The sequence below is a fragment of the Hordeum vulgare genome, chromosome 5H, assembly GCF_904849725.1.
Source record: "Hordeum vulgare subsp. vulgare chromosome 5H, MorexV3_pseudomolecules_assembly, whole genome shotgun sequence".
Lineage (NCBI taxonomy): Eukaryota > Viridiplantae > Streptophyta > Magnoliopsida > Poales > Poaceae > Hordeum > Hordeum vulgare.
The window spans coordinates 374460940-374470379 of record NC_058522.1 but is presented as its reverse complement, the minus strand read 5'-3'; positions in this window follow the sequence as shown (position 1 = coordinate 374470379).

Genomic DNA, 9440 nt, shown 5'->3' with positions numbered 1-9440 from the left:
CCTCACCCAGCTCCTCGTCGCTACCAGCATGGCCACTTGGCTCAGCCCAGGTATCCCACTGGGTCTCTTGGGACGTACCCTCATCCCTGCTTTGCTCCGGAGTCGCCTGGAACGAAGCCTCTGGGACACGAGTCTCGTGGGTCGAAGGCTCGTCGACCTGAGGCTCGTCGACCCGAGGCTCGTGAACCAGAGACCATGTAGCCTCCACCTCAGACGAATCCACCCTAGAAGTCATGTGCTCAGGTGAATCAGCTTGGGGTGGTGGAGGAGACCGTGTAGCCGCCACCTCAGAAGGCGTGGCAGCCACCGCCCTACCTCTCTCGCGGCCACGTGTACCTTTAGTACAACATAAATACCAACATGAGTAATAAAATGTATATAAATACCAATATGCATACAACATGAGTACAACATAAATACCAACATGAATACAACGTGTACCTTTAGTACCTCTCGGCTTCGCGGGGGGGTCGACCTCCTCTGACAGGGGGCGCTCCTTGCAGAGTAGAGAGCAACGCTCTCCGAAGAGGCGAGGCAGGAATGGAAGTACCCATCCCATCACCCGCCGACGAAGAAGGAGCCGCGGAGTGCTTTTGACCCTTTCCCACCATCTTTCAACACCTGTCATGACAAAGAGTAAATGAAATTAGTACAACATAAATACCAACATGAGTAATAAAATGTATATAATTTAAGTGTATCATCGTCATAAATACCAACATGACTAATAAAAATTGAATACCTAACATGAACTCAAAAATTATATATAGTATAATAGTTGAATACCTGACATGAACTAATAACAATCTTGGTCGTCTATATATGCTTCGGGGTCAATAAATGCATCATGATCATCACTATCATCAATAAATGCATCATCATCATCACTATCGCGAAGAACATGTGGAATGCCACCATTATGTAATCGGTCAAGAAGTGACAGGTCATCCACAACAGTAACCTCTTCTTCTTCCAGCTCTTCCTGTTCGGGCTCAGGGGTTAAGACGGATTCACTGTCGATGTCTACTTCAATGTTCTGGGGTGAAGTAGAGCGGTTCTTGAAACGTTTCTTGGACATACGTGTTTCTTGGAAGAATTATCCTTCATACGTGTCTGGGTTAATGTGAGGTTCGTAATCCTCTTCATTGAGGGTAGGTGGTCTAAAATGTGGTGGCATTTCATAAACGACATCCCAACCTTTGAGATTTGGACCGGTTTGGCAGGCCCACGGTAGATAGAAAACTTGTGTCGCCTCTTGAGCCGTAATATAGACATCGGGAACATCTAAGTGGGTGTTTTGGTTGATTTCGACTAGTCCTTTATGTTCATGAGTCCTTCTAGTCTCCCTCGGCTCAAACCAATAACATTTGAAGACTACGACGGTTGGTGGGTTTTCACCACAGAATAGAAGTTCATAAATTGCTTCAACTTTTCCATAATACTTGGTGTCTCCTTCGCCGATAGCAGAGACATAACAATTTTTAGTCTTTAGGCCGGGCATAGATAGCTCTTTGCCAAAGGTACGAAAGTGATACCCGTTGATGTTGTATTTGTCAAATGAACGGACCTTATAGTCAAAACCATTAGGACTTGTCTCAACTCGGCGTCCATAGACTCTGCATCAGCCTACAAGTTTGATACGAAAGAATGGATGCATTAGCCGCAAATTAGACCAAGAAATCAAATGGGCCCTTAATGGTAATTAATTACCCTTTGTTTGAACCAAGAGATGAAACCGGGATAGTAGCCTCCATGCTTTGCGAGAAGCTCATACTCTTCGACGGAATCCTTTTCGATGACCGCTCCATCTGAGAATTCGGCGGCGTATCGACTATATCAAATATCCGGGAATAAGAGTAGTTCATAGCAATTAGAAGTTGCGGAACAATAAATTACCGAGAACTTACTCGATGTACGGCCGCACTTCTGTTAGGTTGGTGAAGATATACAAAGAAATGGTTCGCCATTCTTCGACATCCAACGATTTCCCTTTCGAAGCACCGGATGGTGAGAGCTTACCTTTGAATAGGCTGAGGTTGGATCGAACTTTTTTTGGATCGCCATCATTGTACCGAGGCTTCGGGTTATGCAAATGATGATTTTTGGCTTCGTAGTGTGTTGTCACGAAGTTTGCCGCCTCCTCAGTAATGAATGCCTTGGCCACCGATGCTTCAGTTCTACGTTTATTTTTACACTTAGCTCGAAGCGTCTTCTGCATCCTCTCAATTGAGTAGCACCATCGATTTTGAACGGGCCCCCCCATTCTTGCCTCGGTCGGGGAGATGCAAAATCAAATGTTGCATTGGATTAAAGAAGTCCGGTGGAAAGATCTTTTCTAATTTGCAGATCAACTCTGGCGCCAACTCTTCCATTTCATCTAGCACGCCAGGTGATAGTTCTTTCGCACAAAGAGAATGGAAGAAATAGCTCAGCTCTGCCAGTACTAGCCATTCATCCTCAGGGATAAAGCCACGCAACATCACCGGCATTACCCGCTCTGTGACGCCCTCGGCTTAATCGTACGCTAACCAAACACGCAAATGCATACGATCAAACCCAAGGACTCACGGGAAGATATCACAACACAACTCTAGACACAAATAAAATGACATCAGCTTCATATTACAAGCCAAGGGCCTCGAGGGCTAGAATACGAAAGCTCGATAAACACACAAGTCAGCGGAAGCAACAAATATCTGAGTACAGACATAAAACAAGGGGTGCCTTAGAGAAGGCTAGCACAAAAGATACAACGATCGAACGAGGCGAGGCCTCCTACCTGGGAACCTCCTAACTACTCCTGATCATCAGCGGCCTCCACATAGTAGTAGGCACCGTCGGGGTAGCAGACGTCGGCGGCAGGGACCTCCATCTCCTGGGCTCCATCATCTGGTCGCAGCAAACGGATCAGGGGAACAAGGGGGGAGCAAAGCAGCGGTGAGTACTCATCCAAAGTACTCGCAAGTCTTACATCAGAACTATTCTAATTATGCATCAGTATCAAAGAAGGGGGATGTATATGTGGACTGACTGCAGCAATGCGAGAATAGAGAGAGAAGGCCTAGTCCTATCGAAGACTAGCATCTTCAGGGTCTTGCAGCAATAGACGAGAGTAGAACAGGGGTAACACAAAAATAGTCATATTGTTGCAGCAATATTAAAGTGAGGTCACGCCTAAAGATCCTCCCTCGACTCCCTGCGAGGAAGCAATCCCGAGGCAGACTAATTCCAGTTAAGTAACAATTGTAGTTGTAAAAGATCGGGGCACAACTCCAAGTCGTCCTGTAACCGTGGACACGGCTATCCGAATAGTTAAATTTTCATCCCTGCAGGGGTGCACCACATGTCCCGTCACGCTCGATAACACTCTGGCCGGACATACTTTTCTGGGTCCTGCCCGGCCTCGGAATATCGACACGTCGCAGCCCCACCTAAGACTAATCAGAGAGGCCAGCCCGCCGATCTAAATCCTAAGCACAAAGGGTTCATGGGCCCAGTTCCCCTTCACGCTCCTGCACGTGGCGTGGGCGGCCGATGTCAGTCCTAGCATCCCTTAATCACAAGCGCGATGCATCTCGGGACCACTCGGGTGCGCGCCGCTACATTGCTGGCATCTGAAAAGCTTCGGCTGATACCGCGACGCCGAGTACCCATAATTCTTCCCGCGTAGCCGGTTAGTGCGAAAAGGTCTCCGACCAACCCAGATCAAATACCCAAATCCATTAACATTTTAATTAGGCCAACAACACAGTCTCGCGGGAATCCACCCGGCTTACAACTAATCACCCATGATCCCAGTAACATGGCCGAGTAACTATGTGGTTGCAACATCGGGGGAATCCGAGGTATCACCCTCGTTGGATTCCGAACGATGTACCCGTCAAGGTGGGGCTTAGAGGAATCACCCTCGGGGGTCCCACACTCGCGGGGTTGCACGACAGAGGCGTCATCGGGAATGGTGAAAGAGGAATCACCCTCGATGTACAACGAAGGGGGTGAATGTGCTGTGTCGGGTCTGGCTCGTCGATCAGAGTTCGAGATTAGAAAACAAGCGGGGCAACTGAACTACGGGGTCAGAGGGGATGACTGCTCCACCTATACTAAGCATATTTAAAGTACAGGACTGAAAGTAGCAGTTCATCAAAAACAGGCTATGCATCAGATATAGGAGCTAACTACAACAGTAGCAAAATACTAATGCAAGCAGTAGGAAGAAAGACATAGGCGATATAGGAATGATCAAGGGGAGTTTGCTTGCCTTGCTGCTCTGCAGCAAAGGACTGATCGGCAGGGTCGTAGATGTACCCGGCAGCAGCGTCAGTCTCGGGGTCTACCGGTAAGAAGAGGGGGAAGAAACAATAAATAATAGCACCGATGCAACACAAAACATGACATGGAAAGATGCAGGCTAGACATGAACTAACGCAGCAACATCCGTCATAGACGGGTCGGAAGAATATCTGACAATATTTTCCGGGTCTCGGGCTACTACCGGTTATACTGGAAACGATGGAAATGTTCCAAGTTTGCTATGCTAGGGACGCGTGACAGACGAACGGACCGTGTATCCGGGTTCGTCTCGCTTTGCTGATCAACTTGCATGTTGAAATTATTTTGATCTGACTTATGGATTATTTAATATTAATTTTCAAAGTTTTATTAATTATTTAGGAATAAAAACCAGATTTAGCTATTTTAATAAAATCCCATTATGACATCATCGCGATGTCAGGCTGACATCAACATTTGACCGGTCAACTGACCAGCGAGTCCCGAACGTCATAGGCACAAGTTTTATTTAAGATTAAATATTAATTAATCAGATTAATTTAGTGGGGGACCCACGTGTCATACTCTAATTATTCTAATTAATCAATTTAACTAATATATCTATTTATTTATTTATTTAATAAAAACATTATTTTTATTTTTATTTTAACTATCGCGTGGGGCCTCCCTGTCATAGACAGCGGGTGCATTGGCCCCACCGGTAAGTGGCCTAAGGCTATTTTCTCATTATTTTTTATTAGATACCTAACCGTGCAAATACCGTATTTCTCTAAATATCCATATACGCAAATACATACATCACATCTCATACATACATACATACATACGCATCTAATACATCATTTGTTTTTATTTTATTTTTCTCAAAACTCTCAACACTCATCTCTCTCTCTCTGTTAACACACAAAGAACAACTCTCTGCTAACTCCATAGAAGAACCTAAACTTCAATCCCTCCTACCGGTGTCTACCGTTGACGGATCGAGGTCCCGTTTGCCGGAACGGAACCGGGGCGGTGAGGAGATCGACATGGTGGGAGGAGCCCGAGGAGGGGCTCACCGACGGTGACGAGACGACCCGATGAAGCTGGAGTTCGCACGAAGGTGAAGGTGACGACGGTGACGCGGTTCCGGTGAAGACGGGCGTGCCGGCGAGGAGGAGCCGGCCGGAGGTTCGCCGAGAGGGGCCCCGGTGAGGAGGGGCCCCCGGAGATGGAGCCGCCGACGGGGAGGGGCTCCCGGGGTCGGTCTCCAGGGGGGGTGGTGCCGTGGTGGGAGAACTACGGGCCTCGGCCGGCGGGGTGGAGGCCGAGGGGGGGGCTCGCCGCGGGAGGATGAGGTCGTGGGAGGGAACCCGCCGCCGGAGGAGGAGGAGTGGTGGCCGGCGGTTGGAGGAGCAGGGGCTCGCCGGCCGGGAGAGGGGAGGGGCTCGCCGGCCGGAAGGAGGGGGGCGACATGGAGGAGGGGGGGCGACGGGAGGGGAGCCGAGGTGGGAGGGATCTGGGGGAGACGGGAGTTACGGGAGAGGAGGGCGAGGCGACGTGGGAGAGGAGGGGGATCTGCGGGAGGGAGAGGGGTCGTGGGAATGGGGCGACGGTAGGTGGGGGAGTGGACCGAGAGAGGGGGCTCTCGTGGGGGGCGCTGGCGGTGCTCGGTGGGAGGAGGGAGTAGCGAGGGGGGAGGCCTGCCGCCAGGGGGGCTCTAGGGTTTGGGTGGGGCGATTTGGGGGCCTGGCCGGTTGGGCCTCTTGGCCCAGCTGGGCCAGGGGGTGGGGGGGTTGCTTTTTCCTTTTTTTTTGTTTCGTTTTGTTTTATTTTGCCTTTTCCCTTTTCTATTATTTCTTTCTTTCTAATTTCTTTTCTTTCTTTTATCATTATTATTTTTAATACTTTCTTTTTATATATATATATTCTTTTAATATTTGTAATGAACTTATAAAGTACTTTTCGTTTGTTTTCAAATTTTGAATCTGGACAAAACTCGAATCAACGCGGGTCTGAGATGGGAATTCGATGACGTGGCATCATTAGTGGTTGATCACTGTAGCTTAATTACAATAATTACTGTTGCAAAAGTCGAGGATGTCACAATTCTCCCCTACTAACAAGAATTCTCGTCCCGAGAATTAAGAGGTGGAGGGAAAGAGCCCGGGGTATTCATCACGAAGATGATCCTCGCGTTCCCAAGTGGCTTCATCTTCAGAGTGATTTGACCACTGCACCTTAAGGAACTTGGTGACCTTGCGACAAGTCTTACGTTCAGCTTGGTCGAGAATGCGGACCAGATGCTCTTTATAAGAGAGGTCTTGTTGTAGCTCAAGCATATCGTGATCCACTGCTCGAATAGGGTCCTTGAAGCAGCGACGGAGCTGAGAAACATGGAAGACATCGTGAACCTGAGAAAGGTTCGCCGGCAGTTCCAATTGATAAGCCACTCTTCCACGCCTTTCGAGAATAGTGAAAGGACCAATATAACGAGGAGCTAACTTGCCCTTGATTCCGAAACGGTGTGCACCTCTCATTGGTGTGACACGAAGATGAGCCTTTTCGCCAGGTTGATAGACCATATCTTGATGATGACGGTCATACTGACTCTTCTGACGAGACTGAGCAGCCTTCAGATTCTCATGAATAATGCGGACTTGATCTTCGGCATGTTGAATAATATCCGGACCGAAGAGTGATCGTTCCCCAGTTTCTGACCAATTCAGAGGAGTTCGACACCTTCGCCCATACAATACTTCGAAAGGGGCCATCTTCAGACTAGCTTGATAGCTATTGTTGTAAGAGAACTCGGCATACGGGAGAGATTCCTCCCATTTCTTACCGAAAGAAATGACACAAGCTCGAAGCATGTCCTCGAGAATTTGGTTGACTCGTTCAACTTGTCCCTGGGATTGAGGATGAAATGCAGTGCTGAAGGACAGATGAGTCCCCATAGCCTTCTGAAAACCTTCCCAGAATTTTGAAGTGAACAAACTGCCACGGTCCGAACTGATTATCAACGGAATACCGTGAAGTGAAACAACTCTTGACATATAAAGATCTGTCAGTTGACTAGCATTAATCGTTTCCTTGACGGCCAGGAAATGTGCAACTTTGGACAGTCGATCAATGACGACAAGAATAGCATCATTACCTTTCTGAGATCTGGGAAAACCAGTGACAAAGTCCATTTCAACATGGTCCCATTTCCACTCGGGAATAGAGATAGGTTGCAGAGTTCCAGCAGGCTTTTGGTGTTCTGCTTTGATACGCCGGCATATATCACATTCTGCCACATAGCGTGCAATGTCTTGTTTCATATTGGGCCACCAGAATCTTTGCCGGATGTCTTGGTACATCTTGGTACTACCCGGGTGAATAGACAATGGTGTGTCATGAGCTTCTTCCATCACATTCCCAGTCATCCTGAGATTTTCCTTCTTATTTGGGACGAATAGGCGACCCTTGAAATACAAGGCGCCACCTTCATCAATAGTGAAAAAGGAGGGTTTACCCTTCGCAATATATCTCTTAATCATGTCGACATCATCGTCAAAGTCTTGCAGATTCTTTATGGAGCTCACAAGATCTGGTTCAACCACTAGGTTACTGAGGGAACCCTGATTAACAACACGAAGGTTCATCTTTTGATAATCTTCAGGAGGGGGAACAAGGTAACCCTGAGGAACAATGTGGAGGTTCAGCTTACGGAATTCCTCTTGCAGACGATCGTGAACCTGATGAACTTGGAGGTGGTTGCAGTATGACTTGCGACTTAAGGCATCAGCCATTACATTAGCCTTGCCAGGGGTATATGATACACTACAGTCAAAATCTGCTATACGCTCCATCCATCTTTGTTGACGCAGGTTCAGCTCCGGTTGAGTGAACAAGTACTTCAGACTTTGATGGTCGGTGTAGATTTCACAGCGATTACCGACAAGGTATTGTCGCCATTCCTTCAATGCATGAATGACTGCGGCAAGCTCGAGATCATGAACTGGGTAGTTCTCTTCATGAGCACGCAGTTGACGCGAAGCATAAGCGATCACCTTGCGATCCTGCATTAGGACACAACCTATTCCTTGACGAGAAGCATCACAGTATATGACGAAGTCCCTTTTCGTATCTGGAGGAGCAAGTACTGGAGCGGACGTCAGTTTGTCCTTGAGCGCTTGGAAACTTTCCTGGCATTTATCAGTCCATTCATACTTAACACCTTTGTGAAGCAGGTTGGTTAAGGGCTTCGCAATCTTGGAGAAGTTCTCGACGAATCGACGGCAATAGCTGGCGAGTCCGAGAAAACTTCTGACTTGCTTGACATTCTTCGGGGGAGTCCAGTCAAGAATAGCTTGAATTCGTTCGGGGTTGACCGCAATACCATCCTTGGAAATCACATGACCAAGGTAAGTCACTTCGTCTAGCCAAAACTCACATTTGGAATACTTCGCATAGAGTTTATGCTCCCGAAGCTTATCCAGTACAAGACGAAGATGTTCAGCATGCTCTTCTTTGTTCTTCGAAAACACCAAAATATCATCCAGATATACCACGACAAATTTGTCGAGGTAGTCCATGAATATATAATTCATCAATCGAGAGAAGGTTGCTGGTGCATTGGTTAAGCCAAAGGACATGACGGTGTACTCGTATGATCCATATCGAGTAACAAAGGCGGTCTTTGGAATATCCTCCTTGCGAACACGGATCTGGTGGTATCCCAATCTCAAGTCGAGCTTAGAGAAAACGGTGGAACCAGCAAGTTGATCATACAAATCATTTATCCAAGGGAGAGGATATTTGTTCTGAATAGTGGCCTGGTTGATAGGACGATAGTCTTGAACCAATCGATTTGTCCCATCCTTCTTCTTAACAAAGAGAGAAGGTGCTCCCCAAGCAGAGGAACTCGGACGGATGAAACCCAGACGGAGCGAGTTGTCAATTTCTTACTTAAGTTCAAGGAGTTCATGTGGTGGCATTTTATAAGGACGCTTGGCAATAGGAGTGGTACCGGGTACCAAGTCAATGACAAACTCGACAGCTCGAGCAGGGGGAATCCCCGGAAGTTCTTCTGGAAAGACATCTTGGAACTCTCGGACCACTGGAATGTTTTCAATCCCTTCAAGAGGCGACTCATTTAATGCATTCAAAGCATACAGTCGTGCCTC